We start from the raw sequence: 21,233 nt of genomic DNA, 5'->3' as shown, positions 1-21,233 counted from the left end.
GAATTAAAAATGTAAGAAATGAATAAAAATATCCTTACCAACTTTTTAACGTTTCTTGCAATTTGATCTAAATACTAGCCTTTAGTTGGTCTAATCGTAAAAACTTCAATAATTCATTTCACTTTCTCTTTAAAAGTGGATATGTTTTATCTTTTCACTTATGGACAACCAAATATAAAAGCAGGGGTGCCCACAAGGGGGGGCTATGACGCAAGCTGCGTCATTGAAATATTTGGGGGGGGGGGGTAAAAATCTATATAAATATGTTTGAGAGGGGGTAAAAATTAATCGAAAAGTTTTTTTTTCATGGAAGAACACCTACGATAGACAATTGAGGGGGGTGCGTCATAGACATTAGGGGGGTGGGCACCACTGATAAAAGCGTATTAAATTACCAAATACTAGTAAAATCTTTGAAATTACCAAATTGTCCAGCACATATCTATCAACAGTTCAGAATATTTTTACTAAAACTTCCCAGTTTCCGAACGAGGCAAGGAACAACTCTTAATAGATCTGTTCTAGATTGAATAACAAACCACGGACAAGACAAAAGAAATAACGACATTAAAAAAGTAACTAATTAATTATTATATTACTAAATAATCTTATAATATAGTATTATAATAAGTATTATAATAGAAATATTTCAAATTCTTTAAATCTCATTGGACTAACTGAATCATTAGGTTTAATAGTTCCAAAAATCAAAATTTTGAGAAATCGAAGCGTGAAAGTACTATGTAAGTGGTATAGTTTTCATTCAATAGTCACCAAATTTGTACTGTAACTTGTGAACTATACACACTATGCCTGTACGTGTAGAGTGAAGCTTGTAGAAAACATTGTAAACTACAAAAATTATTTTGCCATTTTTTTGGTCTTCATTCCCTTCTTAAAACTGACGCTTCAATTGTAAGAAACTCTAACCAACTAACTAACTCTATGGCCTATGGAACCCGGAGGTTCAATGCCGCGTTTACAAAAGCTCTCCACTGACTTCTATCCTTAGCTAACTGCATTGTAAGAAAACAGTTATCTATCTTAGCAATTGTAAGAAAACAGTTCTAAATGATATCGTACACTGGGAAAAAAATCTGTGCTTTAAATTACGAAATATCAATGTAAAATCATTTACCCTGCATTTTGTAAGTTGATACACATTTTCTTACATTAAATTACAAAATTTTCCTTTTTTTTTTTTTTACAAATTTACAGTAAATTTATAAGTAAATATATTTTTATTGATAAAAATATAATTGTACACCATTTCATATTAGTAATTTTACTTTATAGGTGTAAAGTTATTTACATAGAGACTTGGCAAACAAATTGCCACCGTTTTTTTTTCTAAATTTACCTATGAATTTTTTTTACAGTGTACCTGTATATAACTCTCAATCTGACGCAATACTGTAGTTGGCTGATCTCTATTCCAAGCACCATAAATATATTATAATCTACATTATTATTATTATATTATTATTATTATTATTATTATTATTATTATTATTATTATTATTATTATTATTATTATTATTATTATTATTATTATTATTATTACCCAAATATGTCCAAAGATGATTCATATAACCAATCATTAAATCTTCAGCAACAAAAAATTATGTCAAAAAATTATTAATCCTCATGTTTAGTTTTTGAGTAAATTGACAATAAAAGATTTCTTGAAACCTAAAAAAGTTAATGTTGCACGATATCTACGCCATCTATTAACGAGAAACTGAAGTATGTTCCATAAAGCTTTTCATTCTGACCGTAACAAGAAGACAGTCCACATTCTGGTTAATGAGATACGTATAGCAAAAAATTATGATTAACTCTTAATTTTTTGCTTAATTATAATATATGAGTTCGTAGCACATATTGAGCTGAACCAAATTACACGCTTAGAGTGAATTCTTATGCGCAGTTTTTGAGAAAATCGAAAAAAAACGAACTTTCGCGATGTTAAAAATGTATCATTCGGTCGCAATAATAAATTAACATTTTTATTTTTGTGGAACATATTGTAAAAATTTGCTCATGTACTGCTAAGTAGCAGGTTGTGTATCTATTGTTGTGTACCTTTATCTAATGGTAACACATTGTTGTTTAATTAACGGTAACACATTGTTGTTTATCTGTATCTAACGGTGACACATTGTTGTTTATCTGTATCTAATGGTGACACATTGTTGTTTATCTGTATCTAACGATAACACATTGTTGTTTATCTGTATCTAACGGTGACACATTGTTGTTTATCTGTATCTAACGGTGACACACTACTTGTAACAACATTATTACTCTACAATATATTTAAAATGAAGAAAAATTACATAAACATAACTTTATTTAACAATACCATTTAAAAGTTAGAGCATAATAATATAATTTAGATATATTAAATCAAATTTCTTCTGATTACGGACAAGCAAAGAAATAAAGCAAAAAGAAATCCGATAATTATTTCAAAAATAATATTTACTGTTCTTGATAAAAGCACAAATATAAAAGGTCAAATCATTAGGAAGCCCAGACGTGTAAAAGATCACGTGACCTTATGTTTAATTAGAAGTTTATCACTGTGATTAATTCTATTAAATAGATAATCTTTGTTGTGAACCATGTGTAAACTGTCTCAGTTATCGGTCATAAACTTTGTTTCTAAATAGATACAATGTTCTAAGAGTAAATGGTACTTAAAAAAAAAAAAAGTTTTCAGTATCTAAATGAGTTTCTATAAAGATAATTGTCATAAATTTAAACACAAGTTGCCTTTCAGCGTATACAGTGTTGGCAGAACAATTGTTCTATATTTGTCATTTTGTTTCCTTTTTAGTTCAAAACTATATTTTACTATTAACAATGTTTAAAATGTATACAGATTAATAAATAAAAACATAGCTCAAGGAAGAAAAGGTGGATTTTTTCATGGTCAGTGGCGTATTTAAGGAGGGCTTCCGGGCTTAAGTTCCCTGAAATGTTATTTACTATTTTAAAGTAAATGAAATATCTTGCAGAATTCTCACATTCCCAGGGATAAAGTTAGCAAAGCCCCCCGAAACAAAATCATAAATACGCCACTAGTCATGATAAAAGTTATTTCACCAGAAAATGTTACATTAGCTAGAAAAATGGCCGTTAAAGGCAATGCAAAAATTATTGTGTGTGTTTTTTGAAACACTTTCCGCACGAGTAACAGGCTATGCCCGTCGTATATCTACAAATGTAATGTCGAATATAGGACGGACGACGGGCATAGCCCGCCCTTTGCTTTACTACAGAGCGTATTCGTATTTCCTGTGCACGTTTATTGGCACCAATGTCCAGTATAGCCCGCCCTTTGCTTTAGTACGTGACGTTTCGTATCGTGTTTTCCATGCACATTTATTGGCACCACTGTGTTGAAATTTGACCTACTAAATAACACGGATACTTTTTTTGTTTTTAAATAAGAGGGGAAGCTTAGTTGAACACGTGTCGTGTTTACGTATATGTTGTTGAGATTGGGATCAAACAATTTTAGATGCTGATCCGAGTTTGGAACTTCTTCACGATGAGTCTGATTTTGTTAATAAATTGTTAATTAATACTAATAAATTATAATATCAATTATAATTTATTAATATTAATTAACTATAATAATATTAATTAATTAATATTAATAAATTATTAATAAATTAATAAACTGTTTTCTAATAAACAGTAAATGGTATGTTCAGTTTTTAAGACATTTGCATTTTTCTGTAATTCTAATACGTTTTTTTTTTTCTTTCCCTAAAAGTGTTTTCTATCCCCGGCCAAGTAAGCCTATGGTGGACAACTTTGTGTCCGTGGGTTTTCTTGGGATTCTCCCGTTTCTTCCAACTTTCTCATTTCACCAATTCTCCCATTCTCTCATTAAGTATCGTTCAGTTACTTTTAATGTTTATCCTTGTGTTTAAATTTAAGTAAAAATTGATTCTGAAAATTTAACCCTTTGAATACCAACGGGACACGTGCGTCCCATGAAAATAATTCAAACATAGTTCTGATTTTTTTTAGAAAATTCTTTATAAAAAATACATGTTGTTCTCTCGTCGGTTCAAATGTGACTAGGAGACTGTGTTTAGATTCCAAAACTCTGTACAGATGTCAGGAATATCCCACATTAAAGGAATCGTACATTTACATATAAAAGAATATTATATTAGAACAATTGGTAGTCAAAAGGGTTAAAGAAACAAAAAAAAAAATGTTGATAGGCAATTCAAAGGAAAAGATACCATATTTCGGAAGTAGAAAAGGGTATACAATGTCCTTTAGAATTATTTAATTTAGATAGAAACGAAATCAATTTCCATTATTTTGTTTAACCTTATAACCGTGTTTTTTTTTTCTGTCGGTCCGCAACGGTGCCTAGTACAGGCACCGTATCTTAAATTTAAAAAAAAAAAAGAGAGGCTCAGTTGTAGAGCGCTTACCTGTGATGTGTGTGTTCGATTCCCGGACAAGTAAGTTTGTGGTGGACAACATCGTGTCCGCAGGTTTTGTCGGGTTACTCCCATTTCCTCCCACATTTCATTCCACCGATTATTCCATCCTCATCCAGTTGCCTTAATCATCGTCTCTCTTAGCTTAAAAGACATAATTGTGGGATGTTAAACTAAAAGATTTCATTTTATTTTCATTTTGATTTTTTTTTTTTTAAAAAAGAGAACTATTTCTCTATCCGTTTTTATATTTTCTACATTCTGCAAGTGTCTCGAGTAACTTTGTTTGCATTTAAAAAAAATCACAAATGAAATAAGTAATGACCACCGAGGTAAGTCGTACGACATATTAAAAGTATGGAAGTTGCTCTGATAACATATTCGTAATGAATGCTTGCCTTTTTTTTTTTTAAAAAAAAAAAAAAGTACTGTCCGTAACCTTCTTTGTCTCCAATTAACTGAACTATACTGTATTTGAGACTTAGTATAAATATTTGAATTATTAGTTAACCGAATCAGTAGAGAAAACAAAAGTAGTATATAGATATTGTAATTGTATATTGATATTGATATAGGTAGTATATTGATGTAATTGGAAGACTCGTTGGTGATATATTGGGGAACTATAATAGAGCGTTGGATTAACGTCTGCGTGGTCCCGGGTTCGATACCTGGCCGGTGCTTCTCCAATTTTTGGCGTTCACCCAGCGTCGTGAGGAAAACTGGGAAGCCAACTGAATAGAAGATGTGAAGGCCACTAGGTCTAGAAAGCCCCTGAGAGACAGGGCGACGCAGCGCCCTGACCACGTGTTCCTAATTAGACTGGAAGTAATTCAGCCAGTCGCTCACAGATGGCGTTCGTGCAGCTCGAACCCATAGCAGCTATCATGCCCGTGGTTAGTTTTTTTTTTTTTATATAGTTCCTGAAAAACTGTTTAGAGAGGGAACAACGCACACACACGAAGGCTAAAACGTCAACTCTTTGACGCTTCTACAATTGTTAAAATTTAACGGAATTATGTACCTGCTTTTTTCCTTTAAGCACGTTTATAATGCAAATTAATTCTGAAAGAGCAAAGGACATTTAACTATCGAGTTACAGCGAAAATCTGTAAAATCACTCCTATTAACATTCCTGTGCATTTCAAAGATAACATAAAAATAAATTCCTATATAATTAATAGACTAAATATAATATTTAAAAAAAATAATGTAGCTTATCACCTTGCAAATGGAATTATAAAATTCACACTGTAATATTTATAAGCAAGTTTTGTTCCAGTACAGAAAAACGTTTTAAAATAATGTCTTACTGTAGGAGCTAATGTCTGTCAGAAATATTGAGGGAACATCTTCATATTTCATTTATTGTTAGTTTAATTTGTGACTAAAGATAGAGATGGAAACCAACGAGACGGAAAGATGGATATAAACTAACAAGTAAACCTTACGTTTGGGTGAATCGAGTTGCTGACTGACACACATATGAGAAAGTAGTACCAAATGTGGTCAGTATTTCAGTGAAGTTTTAGGTGCGAAGCTCCAGGGGTTTAGGAGATACAGCTACCAGAACATCACATGGAAGTACAGAATAATCTTCATACAGTTGGAGGTAAAAGCTCTGTAAGACCTCTTGTAACGACAAAAGATGAATAACAAATATATGGGTACATATTAGGACTAGGAGGAAGTCATATAGTAAGGGTATACCTGACGGCGGCCATCTTGAAATCCGCCATTTTGAATTAAGGTTAAGTTTTTAAAATAGGAATAGGGTCATGTGATACATGATTTAAGGCGCAAATTTAATCAGAAGAACAATGGTGACGTTAATTTTGATTTACGCGCAATTGGTAAAAAGTTACAGGGAATTTAAATATTGTTGTTGCATATGTATTAGTCCTTTACCCCACCTTGTAAATTTTGTGTTAATGATAATAATTAAATAAAAAGCAGATGGATAAATATTAGGTCTATGGTAAGAGTTGCCTTGATGGCGGCCATGTTCAAATCCACCATTTTGAATCAGACAAAAGTTTTAAACAAAACGCATAACAGTGACACCTTATTAAAGCAAATTTTACCATAAATCCAACGGTATAACTATTTTTGCTTTATCGTTAACCAGCATTTGTTATCGCATAAACAAGTTGCTAATTTAAGGAAAAACGACCAAAGTGGAATTGAGTCATAATTGAACTTGGGTCTTTCTTTCAGAAAAGTCCTCAATTAGTACAATCAATATGTAGTTCAGAAAAGAGTGCATGACTTGCACAAATGCTCTGCTCGCAGTGAGCACACCTGACAAAGGCAATCGAGTTACACTTGACACATTTGTCGTTAACAATTCCGTCAAAGCAGTAGTCGTAAGGAGCGATCCATTTAATTTTGTGCTGGTTAATAATAAAGCAAAAATGGTTATACCGTTGGAGTTATGGTAAAATTTGCTAGTAATAAGGTGTCACTGTTATGCGTTTTGTTTAAAACTTTTGTCTGATTCAAAATGGCGGATTTGAACATGACCGCCATCAAGGCAACTCTTACCACAGACCTAATATTATCATTAACACAAAATTTACAAGGTGGGGTAAAGGACTAATACATATGCAACAACAATATTTAAATTCCCTGTAACTTTTTACCAATTGCGTGTAAATCAAAATTACCGTCACCATTATTCTTCTGATTAAATTTGCGCCTTAAATCATGTATCACATGACCCTATTCCTATTTTAAAAACTTAACCTTAATTCAAAATGGCGGATTTCAAGATGGCCGCCGTCAGGTATACCCTTACTATATGACTTCCTCCTAGTCTTAATATGTACTCATATATTTGTTATTCATCTTTTGTCGTTACAAGAGGTCTTACAGAGCTTTTACCTCCAACTGTATGAAGACTATTCTGTACTTCCATGTGATGTTCTGGTAGCTGTATCTCCTAAACCCCTGGAGCTTCGCACCTAAAACTTCACTGAAATACTGACCACATTTGGTACTACTTTCTCATATGTGTCTCAGTCAGCAACTCGATTCACCCAAACGTAAGGTTTACTAGTAAGAACCTTCTAAGGAATTTTCGACGTTATGGTCACTCAAGAACAGCTCACCCTATGAATTGACAGATTTATTACAGGTCGTGTTTATTATAAGTGTATGTAACTGTATGAAATATGGTTGAAGAGGCATGTACTATTTATTATGCGGAGAAATATTTTAGTTTTTAAAAATTACGATTTCGCATAGATTTACTTTAAGCCGACCACAAGAAACTTGCTATTAATTTGCTGTTCCTTGGAGTAAGATATTTTTCTATACTCGTTCTAACACACGACGTCTTATTTAATAAGAGATCTTTAATTTATTATCTTACATTTACTTCGGGAAACTACTGTAAATTACATAAAGGAAATTACTGTAAATTTATTTTTTCTGTAATCAATAAATGTACTACTTAGTTTAGCTTAGAATTACGTTACCTTAACTTCAGTACGTGTCGCTTATGTTAGTTTTCTTCGCATGCTTCAAGTTACTTTAGCTTAGGTAATTTCAGCCTGTTAATACCTGTATCGTTAGATTAGATTATATTCAGGGACAGCGTTTATGGATTTTAAGCCGAAACTAAGATTTTCTTTTAAATGCTGATAGCAAATGAGAGGGCTGCGGTGTTGCCACATGTTTGTACACATTCACATCAGTTTATGCACGAAAGAAGCGATTTAGCAACCACTGCTTGTTTCACCTGCTTAGCCACACCTCTTTACTACATGGCAACATCGCGTCGCGATCTGCATTTTATTTATCCGACTCACATGCAATCGACTGAGTCCCATATACTAGTTTAGCTAGATTTGTTACGGCTAGCCAAGTTTAGCTTAGGGTAGCGTGACCTCGCCTAGTTAAGAGCAGGTTAGTTGGTAGAAATGGATGAAAAAAAATATTTGATTATGTTGAAGTTGCGGTAAAATTTATTCATATATATTTGAATCGATGGAGGTTGGTAAAAATTTGTTTGAGTCGGTTGAAAGTGAAAAAAAAATTGAATTGGTTGAAGCTAATGAAAAATATTTGAATTTGTAGAAGTTGGTGAAAAAATTATTTGAATTCGTAGAAGTTGATGAAAAATATTTGAATTGGTATAGGCTATGGCAGAAATAGGTGAAATATTTATCAGGATTGGTAGAAGTGGATGCAAACATTCATAGCTGAAAATATAGATGGAAAATTCATTTGAATCAGTTCAAGTGGATGAAGTATTCATTAGGGTCACTAGAAGTGGGTGAAAAAATTCATTCAGGTCGGTAAAACTAGGTGAATAATTGATTTTAAAATTTGACCCAAACAGACCAGAGCGATTAAATACGGTTAGCAATTGAAATAGAATTGTGCAAGGTCAGAAATGTTCACACAAGAAAGGGCGAGACGCAACTTTGCCATTGAAATCTTAAAGTGGTCCATTAATTTATACGTATTTGAACTAGTTAAAGCTTGTTGGAAGAAAGTGTACAAAAAAAAAAAATGATTTCTACAATAAAAAATAATAATAAGCAAGCTCGTACCAGGTGGTGGTGGTAGCAAGACATTGAAAAGCTTTAATGTGGTACTGGTTTCGGGGAGACATGCTAATATATTTGTGGGGACAGGGGGGGGGGAGATTGTATCACAGACCAAGGGGTGATGAATGAGAATCTTTGGTATGTAAGATAAGCTCACATCATAAAACTTCATATTTTTAAAAAAATAATATGCGTCATTAAATTCAACGAACCAGCAATTTCTTGTTTTCAAGAAAACTGCTGTTAGTAGAGCTATCAGATTTTTAGTTAACGTCAGTAAAATCACAAAGTACTTTGTTTATATTTAGACGTAAGGACCATCTGAGGGTAAACCGGAAATTCTAGTTTAAATTTTAAAATGACTTTGAGAGGTGAGGAAGAAAATTTGAACGCAAAAGCAAAATCTGAGGTATAATCAGTTTTAAAATTATAACATTGTTATCTACAACTAACAACGTAAACTTAAAAAAAAAAAAAAAAAAAAAAAAAAAAAAAACTTATTTGCACGTTAATTCTTTGTTACAAATGAAATAATAATGATAATACTAATAATAAAGTGGCGTGTTAATCATCTTTAGATCTAAATCGTTAATTTCAACGTTTCGCCACGAGAATTTCTTTCTAATTTACTTCTCAGAATGAAAAACGTCATAATACGTTATCAAACGGGGAGAAGAATATAGAGCATTTATAAAAATGCTGATATCCACTCTTATGCTATATATTCACATCATTATTTTAACACATACCTACATTTTTCTTCTGAAATAGCAACTGAAGGAAAGATAATGATTTTTTTAGTTAATGTAGTATCACTTTGAAAAAAGAAAAATACATTAATTTAAAAAAAAACCCTGAAGGTTCTTATGTTCTCCTACACAAGGAAATAAAGAAGTTAAGTCAGCGGAAGAAAATAGGATACTTCCGATCTTGAAGTTACCTTTAGTTAACGCTTCGATTTAAAAAAAGGATATTTCTTTAAAATACAAAAAAAAAAAAAAGTAAGAAGTATTGAAGAACTAGTTCACCAGTCATGACTTTAAAGAAATATTATATTTGAAACCGTTCTGTGGTTCTGAAAAAAACGATGTATAAACATATAAAATCAAAATAATAATAATAAAAAACATTTAGGTTAGAAAATCTGTTGCATTATTTGTATTTACAGTTACAGTAAGACGTTATGCTTAAAATTCTGGAAAACGTGATATTTGATACACAATACAGTCGAATAGGGGTGGACAAGTCCAACTTTGGGGGTACCCATCCAGATGTGTATTTGGTGTAGACAAGGGTCTAAGAAGGCATATATAGGGTTTTTAAGACAAACTCAAATTATGCCAAATGTTATATATTTATAAAAAATACATATAACAATAAAAAAAACATAAAAATACATGGGGGACCACGTGAGCATTGGGAGTCTCCCTGGCCAACCAAGAATGGCGCTCTTGGGAGTAGCCAATACGTTTTATAAGCGTAACGACCCGATGTGCCAAATGGAAGACAATTTGCATGTTGTAAGACGCTATTACCCTTTAGCCCTTCTTAATAAATACCCTTATCTTGCAAAATGCATACGTCTTTACCTCACAACCGTGTTCGGCACCTAAGAAAGTCCCTCAATACCAAAAATGAAGCTTGTATATATATATAAAAAAAAAAATCTTGAAACTTTTTATAAAATCTGTACCATTTTGAACTTTTAATGCTCATAATTCAAACGCGCTTACGATCGAGGATTTATCCGGTTGTCTAATTGTTTCATATATAGAAAGGAGTCAAATGAACCTACTAGCGATATGAAGTCCGAGTGACACCCCGCGACCTTTCCTAGTCAGAATATTTTTTAGGCACGTTATAGACCGTGGGGGATAGATACCAATGCTTCAGAGTTTTCTTTATTGTAAACGGGATTTGAACCTACACATAAAACGTTGAAGTAATGAGCACGGCTTGAAACTGCTAAATAGCTGATGGCGCATAAATTTAATGAGAAGAATGCGTTGATATAAACTCAAGAATAGATTTCACCACACAAACCTTTGTAGTACGCAGCGCCATCTAGTAGAGAGAGATGCTAATTGGTGACGAAACGTCATAAAGCAATGAACACATTCCTTTATGCATTAACCACTGATTAATGGCCTGGAGGAGTGTCGAGCAACTTCCCGCCAAGAGATAGTGACAGAGATATGTGCAAATGCATTTTAAATAAAGCTCCCGCGGAAAGAAAGAAGGGTCTTCTTATAAATGAGTACAGAGAATTTATTTCTTGTGCGTTCATTGCAGCCATACCGATGTCCATCGACTGATGCTTGGAACTAATGACGTTTGTCGGCGAAGTTAATGGCGTGTAAGAACCAAGAGGTATGTGCAGCAGAAATCCCCAGACAGGTGGAATTTTTGACTTCTCTCTGTGAGCTGTACTTTACCGCGGCACAACACCTGTGATCGGCGTCTTTTTTGGAAAATGGACTTGGCTCGAATCCCTCATTTCTGCTCTTACCGCTAGCTTTATTGGAATATCCTTGTTAGACTGTAACCCTATCAATGTGTTCCGGCTTTTACCACGCCACCGTATACACGAGAATATAAATATCTAATAAGCTTCATACTACAAGAAATAGGTATCTTTACCTACACAATTTCTTTTAACAACTTAAAAATGAAGACAACTGTGAGTACAGTTTCCTGTATAAAGTAACTGGTGAAAGGACAATATAGTTTTGAAAACAAACAGAAAGATTTTTTCCACCAATATCAAGATTTACAGAAACATTATAAGCACATTCTACTCGTGACTCATGACGACAATTGCAAGGGTCTAAGTGTTTGAAAAATTCGACTCATTGACAATCTGCGAGTAACCACAAATGACCTTGTAACAATTTTACTTTTGATAAGAACTAACTCAAACTAACTCTATGGCCTATGGAACCCGGAGGTTCAGTGCCGCGTTCACAAAACCTCTCCACTAACTTCTATATCCTTAGCCAATTGGATCCAGTTTCTACTTTGTATTCCTATCTCTGCTAAATCCATCTTAATATTGCCTTCCCATCTGCGCCTAGATCTTCCTAATGCTCGTTTTCCGATTGGTCTTCCAGTCAAGACTTTGAAAGCGTTTCTACTTTCTGATAAGAACAGTTGTTTTAATTTGTAAACCCACTATACATACTATATCCTGATCGAGTTTGGAACCCACAACATGCGGATCTTGAGGTCTCAACTTCAATGCATTGGACCTGGTTTTCTCAAGCTGTGCGCTGCGGCGTCGGAGTGCGTAGTACCTTGCTGACAGGAGCGGCAAAATTTATTTGGAAACAGAAAATGAAGATGGCTGAACCAGGCCGGTAGCCAGTCTAAAAAATTTAGGGGGGGAGGCAGCAGAAGTTAGGGGGGCCCAATCCAACCATAATCTAGTTTATCACCATATTATAGTTTATTTGCAAGCCTCCTGTCAAAATTTTAGAGTGGCTAGTGAAAATTTATAGGAGCAGCCCCCTAGACCCCCTGGATACGGGCCTGGACTGAACCCCATTAGATTCCATGCTTTGAGAAAGATTTTCTGTCAGTGACACAAATCCCATTAATTACGAATTAATTTAACAATGATCTTACATTTTTCTTTTCAAAACATGTACTTACTTCACGCTACTTTCATAAATTGTACGTGAATTTAAAGTAGCGTGGTTTTAATTTTTTTCCATAGCCTATATGTATAGTTTTGTATGTATTTATATGTAGAATATTTATCTTAGGTTCGGATATGATATTACTTGGGTGCCATCGAAAATCGTAGCACAGAAGGGTACCATAAATCAGGGCGCCATCGAAAACTGTAGTGCACTAAGGTGTCATGAACGAAAACTTGTAAAGGAAATATTGCCTTAGAAAATTCTTCAATGATTAGTGCACATGGATCCGGGTTCGATTCATGGTGGGAGCATAGAATTGTAAGAAACTAAGTTGATTTAAGACATATCGATCTCCAGTCCAGTGCAACGACTCAAAGACAAACCCAGGACGGAGACTCCAATGTGTACTGTACCCATTCCTACCTTCGGAAGAGAAAACTAATTTTGTAATGCATGCCTTCATCTCTGAATGGTATCGTCGACTTTTTAAAAGGGTTTGATAGTGAACAGAGGAATTGATAATTTACTTCAAGACAGAACAAATCTTTCTACTCAACTCCATTCAAAAATTTATACCATCCACATTCAAGAGTCCATTTCAAAATTAGCTCCCCCATTCGAGTATGGGTACAGTGCAAATTTTCGTTTTCATCCTGAAGGGGTCGCCGCACCTGTACAAAACTGGCGACCCTGCCAGGATAGATATAATTTTAAAATCAGTATTTTCATCCTTCAACCCCTGGCACCAAAGAGCCAGAATTGACGGTAGTAAGAACATATGTACTGACTATACATAATCCAATTATAAGCGTTTGGCTGGTCGTGGCCCTTTGAGAGTTGTAACACGAAGAAATGTCTTTTAAGATTTTAATTTTGTAATTTCAAAGTATTGGATCATTCTTTTGTTTGTTAAACCTTGTGTTCGGTTTCTGTAGTAAAGTGAAGTACCAAAGATAAACAGACAGCAAAGCAATGCAATTTAAGCGATGCAATTTAATTTTATTGAAGTCTTAGTTTAACATAAATGGAGATTTGATTTGTTTGACATATGATATGTATGCAATGTCGAAAATTTTGTTTCTGTAGTGATGAACTTTCGGCTTCCGTAAGCAGTGAAATTAGTCATTTAGTGTAAACACCTCACCATTGAGATATATTTGTCCCAGCCACAAAAATAACAATGTCGGGCTTTTTTAAAAAAATGACTTCTGCCTCTTGTAGGCTCGGACATTATATTTTCTATGTGTTTGTGGATATCTTGTGGAATACTACTCTTGTCGACATGCTTTTGCTACGTATATATAACCCCTATATACTAAGTTAGCTTGACAGCGGTTTTGCGGGTTGCTGATCGGACGGGGGCAAAAATGACATTTTACTGCTTTTTTTCTAATTTTATGATGAGTTGCAGTAGATAGATGAAGGGAATGTTCGCGCTATCATTAATCATCCGATGATTAAGCGACTGTTGGCTCCCACATTTCGGATACATGAATTTCAACTCTTACGCCTCCTCTTCCCTTTGTGATCCCCACCCTCTGAACATTCAAATGTCGCTTTCGTGCTGCGTGGTTCTCTACACTCCACCCACTACCCCATAGTCTTCAAATCCGCCACTATTTTATTTAATATGACTGATATATATATATATATATATATATATATATATATATATATATATATATATATATATATATATATATATATATATATATATGAGAGCGTGTGTGTGTGTGTGTGTCAGAAAATGTACTATAATTAAGTTCCTAATACTAATCCTATTCCCAGATGCATAAGCAGCATTTCTTTCCCCAAAAATCCGAAATTAAGAGTGCAGATATACATGAAAATATTAAAAATACGTAAGCCATAAACTTGGTGTATATTTTTTCTACGCATGAATCATCGTTATTGTTGAGTTAACTTTGTTTCTCATACAGGTTGTGGTTAATATGACTAGATCTACTAGCTCTTTTAAGGGATACATGTTGGTGCTAAAAGAAAGTTCTGTGTTACTATAGTAGTACTGTGTTTATTACAAGCTATTGGGGTCATGGTGGCTCAGTAGTAAAGCGCTTACAGCTGGTGCATGGGGTCCCTGATTCGATTCTCGGCGAAGTAAGTTTCTGGTGGACAACATTGTGTCCGTGGGTTTTCTCGGGGTACTCTCGATTCCTACTACTTTCTCATTTCACCTCTCTCTTTGCTGTTTGCACAGGCGAATATATTTTTTTTTCTGAAAACACAGAAAAAAGTAAAGATTCAGATTATATGCTTGCGGCTTATACACTCGAGGATACGGTAACCAAGAAAGCGTTTTACTTTCTAGGGCAGTGGTTCTCAACCTTTTTTTTTTTTTTTTTGACTGACTGACTGACTACTGAACGTCTAGGACATTGCGATACTTGTTTGATATTTTTATTATAAATAATAATAGTAATAATATCTATTATAATAGTAAAACCAATTAGTTTTTATAATGACTCTATAATGATGATAGTTTCTATAATGATAGTTTGATGATGATAATGATGATAGTTTCTATAATGATGATATCTATAGTTTCTATAATGATATAGCACTGAGCATTACTGCTACCACTGAAGACGTTTAGTGGTATAGTCTGTCTCGATTTTAATTAATTATTATAAAATTGTTCATGATTTTTAAATTGTAAAATTTCGCGACACACTTTATGAGACTGCGTGACACATCGGTTGAGAACCACTGCATGTTTTGATAGCTAAAGCTAAGAAGTTTTATGAAGACCTAGCTTAACATGTCCAAAAAATGACTAATCATCTTCCATTTTTGAAAGATTTGTTCATATTGGTATTCAGCTAATATGAAAAGAATTAACCCAGTTAAGATTTCTTGTGTAATAATATTTGAACTATATTTATTAAGACAAGAAATAAGTAACTGTTTACATGTAGTTTTAGAAAATTGAGTTTTTTCCTAGGAGCTCGTCATTTAATAATAATATTACAGATACTAGGCGATGCAGTGTGTCTCGAGAACCTAGTGTGGTTTATTTGCAACATTACAAATTCCGTAACGGATTTCATTGAGCTTCCCAGATGTATTTTAACTACTCAAAATTTAGGATATTTGCTGTCCTGGAAAAGTTTATTCGAACAAAGCTATACTTCCCAAATATCAGAACCTTCGAACATCCTTTTATTCCACATCAACTGATATATCTATTCAGTGGCGGATCTAGAAGGGGAAAACTGGGGTGGAGCGGGCAGCCAGTAGCCAGACTATGATATGTATGTATAAACTTTCAAAAATATAGCTCTTTAATGATAGCTTAAATTGTCACTGAAAAACCTGGGGGGCCTAGGCCCCCCGGCCCTGGCCTAGATTCGCCACTGTATCTATTAATATGATAGTAATAACACGTAATAACAATTCATACATAAACAAAGGCAAATCTGTGATCTGATTGTAAACATATGCTTCAGATTGAAAAGCACGACAAAAGTTCCTTAAATATCATTTTGTCTAATGTACTGTTATGTTGAGGGTGTGCCTGAAGGAAGAGGATATATTCCCTATTGTTACTCAAAAGACAAGACGAGAAATAAGGTTTACTAGTTACATATCGGAAATTTTTGTTGAGAATTCGATTCGATTTTTGGAGGGGGGGCACGGTGGCTCAGTGGTAGAGTGTTCACTTCCGGTGCTTGGGGCCCCTGGTTCGATCCCAGCTCGCGCTGTGTGGACTTTGTGGTGGACAAACACCGTGCTCGTGGGTTTTCTCCGGGTTCTCCAGTTTCCTCCCACTTTCTTCATTCCACCATTTCACTCATTATCACCGTCTCCTTTCGCCTAACCGGCATAACCCTGGGACGTTAAACTTAAAGATTTCATTTCATTTCATTTTTCGATTCGATTCTATCTCGTCTCGCCTCGATTCTCGAAAAAAATATGTTTTCGTCTCGTCTCGTTTTGTAAATTTATGTACAAAATTTATATGCCGTGATTTCATTCTTAATTTCGTTTGAAACTTAACAAAATCCTTGCGCGTAATGAGAGATTCACAGAGGGTGTAACAACATTTAAACCAAATTTATTGTTTGGAATATATTCTGTAATTTCTTGCGTGTCTTTAAACGTTGAGTTTTTTCCTAGGAGCTCGTCTTTATGCTCCTACAATCATTTTATAAATGCTTAGATTTTATGCTATGAACCGTGTAACACTAAAGCAATGTTTGAGACTTAAGATTTGTTAGGTGAACTTGTGTTATCCACCAGACTCGACAGAATTTCTCGTCTAGTGATCAGCACAAATATTTCCATAATCAGTCTTGCATTAGCACCTGCATGCCGAAAATAAATGCCGATTTTCTAAATGGCTGGAAATCAAAAAGCAGATAAGTGAGTCGTGATAAGGTATCTCATGTAAAACAATATTGTCTAGCGAGGTCTTGTTCCACATTTCGATTATCTTTTATCTATTTGAAGATATCACATAACTACTGTAAAATTAGTGGTATTTTAATTTCGTCGAGATGGGGCCTTTTTTATATATAGGCTATTATAGTGTATAGGGAGGCGCTGTGCAGTTGGTGATAAGGCGTCTACCTACCGACTGAGAGGCTAGGTTCGATTCCCGTTGTTGACTTAAAATAAATCTCATTCTTCCTTTCTTGTAAACAGCTCAGAAGATCCTCAAACCTCCGTAAAATATAAAAATACTGTGGGAATGAGGGGTAGGGGTATTCAAAATAGCAGGTCTGGCTCTCAGGTCCCATAGGTTTCGAAATCGATGACTGAGCGCGAGCCATAGACTGAGTCCGAGCGAGTGCGAGCCTGAGATACCGAAGGTCTTGAGGTTAGTGATCTAGAGCCGCTTTGAGAATAGTGAGCTGAGGCACGATGAAAAAATTAATGTCTGGTTTGGGTTGTATGCTGTCTTGTGCTTGTAATGTTCATATTTGCAGCAAATATTGCAGTATCAACGATATTCCTTATTATATCGTTTATTGTAATTTTACAAGGATATCCTGGCAATACATTTGCCAATAAGTTGCTGTAATTTATAAAAGAAAAACTAACATTGTCAGAATGAATTCTTCCAAAATATACTGGATACAAAACTAATAATAATAATAATAATAATAATAATAATAATAATAATAATAATAATAATAATAATAATAATAATAATAATAATAATAAAGATTAGGTACGAAGAGAATCAAAGTCACAGTGAAGTTGTTAAGTAGTGGGAAAAAACTAAATGATGGGTGATGTGTTTGTAGGCCTAGCTATATTTTTATGACAATATCATTTTTATTATTCAACTCACCGAAGCGGAGACGTGCAATTTAAGGTGGAGTGGAAGAATCAAGAAAATTGGAAGCCGTGTATCAGCCAGAGTAAGAGGGGGAGGGGGAGGCGAAGATGAAAAAAAAAAGAAAAACAAAGCAAAAATAAAAAGAAGACGTGAGCTTGTTGAAGGAATACAAGCATAGTTTCCAACCTCTGATTCAAAAAGGAATCAAGTTTCGTGTTCTTTTACCCCATAAGGAGTAAAAGGCCTTTATGATAGTCATATTTAACTCTGGAACTATGAACGGGAGGGGGGGGGGCTATGTACAGATCAGAGTATATTTTTTGTAATTACTCTTCTAAGCGGTTCTTGAAAATTCTAGGGGCCGCGGTAGCTCAGTGGTAGAGCGTTCACCTCTGGTGCTTGGGGTCTCGGGTTCAAACCCTACTCCCGCCAAGTAAACTTTGTGGTGGACAAACACCGTGTGCGTGGATTTTCTTGGGGTTCTCCCGTTTCCTCCCACTTTCTTCATTCCACTATTTCATTCATCTCTCATCATCACCGTTTCCTTTAGCCTAACCGGCATAAGCGTGGGACGTAAAACTCAAAAAAATTCATTTTCATTTAAAAATTCTAAGAAAATGTGTTATTGGTCAACATGTTTACCTAAAGCGAATACCTTACCGTGGTTAAAATTGAACGTTAACGTGTCTCATAAAATTTGCTATTCTAAGTTGAGGGGCATGTAATACCTACCCCCCCCCCCCGTTGGTAGGAGATGTGTCACTCCTAGATAGCAGTATAATAAATACCAGTTAGTCATATCCTGTGTAGTCTACGGTTCACTTCAGTCTGTGTAGATTTTTGTGAGAGTTTCTAATTTATTCCTTCTGCGAGATATATTTAATCTTTGCAGGCGGGCACAAATGACCCCCCCCCCCCCTTGATAGTTCGCGTTAGAAGAAATATCTAGGTAGCGCGAGGGTTAATGCCAGCATTCTTCAACAATACTCTGCGAGAATGGAAGTTCTATCTAGTTCCTTGCCAGAATGGATTATATTGGAGAAGTAGACCTATTAGTTGTCCACTTGTACATAAATATAACTATCACTGTACTAACGAGATGATTAATTTATAATTAATAAATTATTCAATGAGCTTAATTTAAAATCGAACCCTGGGCCGTAGCGTAAGAGCCTGATATATTAAAAGTAATACAAAATTTACCATTTTTCTTTTGCTTGTGTTTCATAAGTGAAAGGAGATAATGAAATGCAATTTACCACAATCGTAGATAAGTTTATTCTACAATAGAAAATATGAACTTGAAGAATTTTCAGTGTTCCCAGACTAACATTTCCCCTACTTTTTAAATAACATTATTAATTAATTAATTTAAATAACATTATTAATTAATATGTTAAAAATATTTTGTCTATTACAAACTAAATACAACTATTATTTAAAAAATAGTTCACAGCATTCCAAGACAACATGATACGTAATCAAATGCAGTTCATTTCGTTCCTCTTGTCGCTGCCTTAACTTAGATTTTGGGGAAAATGTTATTCTGGCAACACCGTAATTTCTATGGATGGCAACACTGAAAATCTTTCAGCTTACATTATCTATGATTGTGGTAAGTTGCATTTCATTATCTCCTTTCACTTATGAAAAACAAGCAAAGGAAAAATGGTAAATATTGTATTATTTTTAGTACGTCAGGCTCTTAATAGCAATAATGGTACCAAATCAACGAAGGGAGAATGTGGAGTTTTGAAAGTCTTTAAATAAAAAATGAAAATGAAATCTTTGAGTTTTACGTCCCACGATTATGCCGGTGAGGCTAAGGGAGACGGTGATTATGAGAAATGAATGAAATGGTGGAATGAAGAAAGTGGGAGGAAACGGAAGAACCCCGAGAAAACCCCGCACACGGTGTTTGTCCACCACAAAGTTCACTTGGTTGGGGCTGGGATCGAACCCGGGACCTTAAGCACCAGAGGTGAACGCTCTACCACTGAGCCACCGCGGCCCCCAGTCTTTAAACAAGGCACCAATTAGAATATTTGTAAGATTTGAGAACCTATATGCTTAAAGAAGTTACAAACGACAGGACTGGATCACCTAACTCAGTTTAATTAAACAGGAGGTCATACTAGTGACCTATTGCTAATAACATAATTACTTTATGAATTTGTATGTCTCATCATCGAACTTATGTTTTAAGTTTTCGTTTATGTTTGTGTCAATAAATTGTAGTAGGCCTATTATAATAATCATCATAGTATTGTAATTGTTTTCATAATAGTAATTATGTCAAGCACAATAATTCATTATTAAATGTTTATAACAATTGATTTGTTTCGTGCAGAAAGCAGGATGCGCTGGCGATGAATTTAGCGTATGGGACACTGCATATGTGAAACCGGTTCGGAGCGTAAATCATTATTTTCCCGCCCGCCTTCTGATTTATACGGTTTCTGCAACTACCAATGACTCATTTGAAAACATACATGCGCCTATACTGTTTATGCTCTTTCGTTGAACAAACACTCGACAATAAACGAAGAAAATAGAAATCTCAGGAGATGCAATGGAATCTCTAAACTTTTCCCGAAACTTTCAAACATACAGGGTGTCTCAAAAGTCCTTGCTCTAACATAGGATAACTCTGTTATTATCAGAGTTAGAACAAAACGTAAGAGGGGAAACCGTCTCCCAATATGATGTTTTCATATTCTTCTAATGTGATTCTTCATTCTAAAATGAAGAATTTTTTTTTTTTTAAATCATACTAGCCGTTTGGGCTGTACACTCTTTATGAGCCCAATATTAAATGAAAATACAACGTTGACATTTACCTGGACTCGCAACATACGTGAATGAAGTTACTGTCTTTTAAGATAACGTGACGTGTCAAACAGTAACAGTAAATGGCAAAGTTGCATTTAACATTGGGCGCATAAAGAGTGTACAGCACAAACAGCTCGTCCGATTAAAAAAAAAAAAAAAAAAAAAAAAAAAAAAAAAAAAACTTCACTTTAGATTGAAAACATCATATTTGGAGACCGTTTCCCCTCTTACATTTTGTTATAACTCTGATACTAACAGAATTACTCTATATCAAGGGACTTTTGAGTCTCAAAAGTCCCCTGTATATAAAGGGGTATATTGGCTTATATACATATCTATATATATATTGTAAAATTGCAACAAACCTATATTACTGCTGTAAAAATTCAGATTTGTTTATTTCAAGAGTAGCTGATATAAGTCA

General features: G+C 34.3%; 1 protein-coding gene and 1 long non-coding RNA gene across 14 annotated transcripts in view; one reads left to right on the top strand and one right to left on the bottom strand.

Moving 5' to 3' along the window:
- Positions 1-21,233, top strand: part of LOC145678864 (uncharacterized) — a 544,231-nt gene that overhangs the window by 426,382 nt on the left and 96,616 nt on the right. The window lies entirely within an intron of this gene.
- The window catches only part of LOC145678868 (uncharacterized), a 157,916-nt gene that overhangs the window by 111,677 nt on the left and 25,006 nt on the right, over positions 1-21,233 (bottom strand). The window lies entirely within an intron of this gene.

This window comes from Thermobia domestica, chromosome 2, assembly GCF_964235325.1.
Source record: "Thermobia domestica chromosome 2, izTheDome1.hap1.1, whole genome shotgun sequence".
NCBI lineage: Eukaryota > Metazoa > Arthropoda > Insecta > Zygentoma > Lepismatidae > Thermobia > Thermobia domestica.
This window is presented reverse-complemented; position numbering and strand designations above follow the sequence as displayed.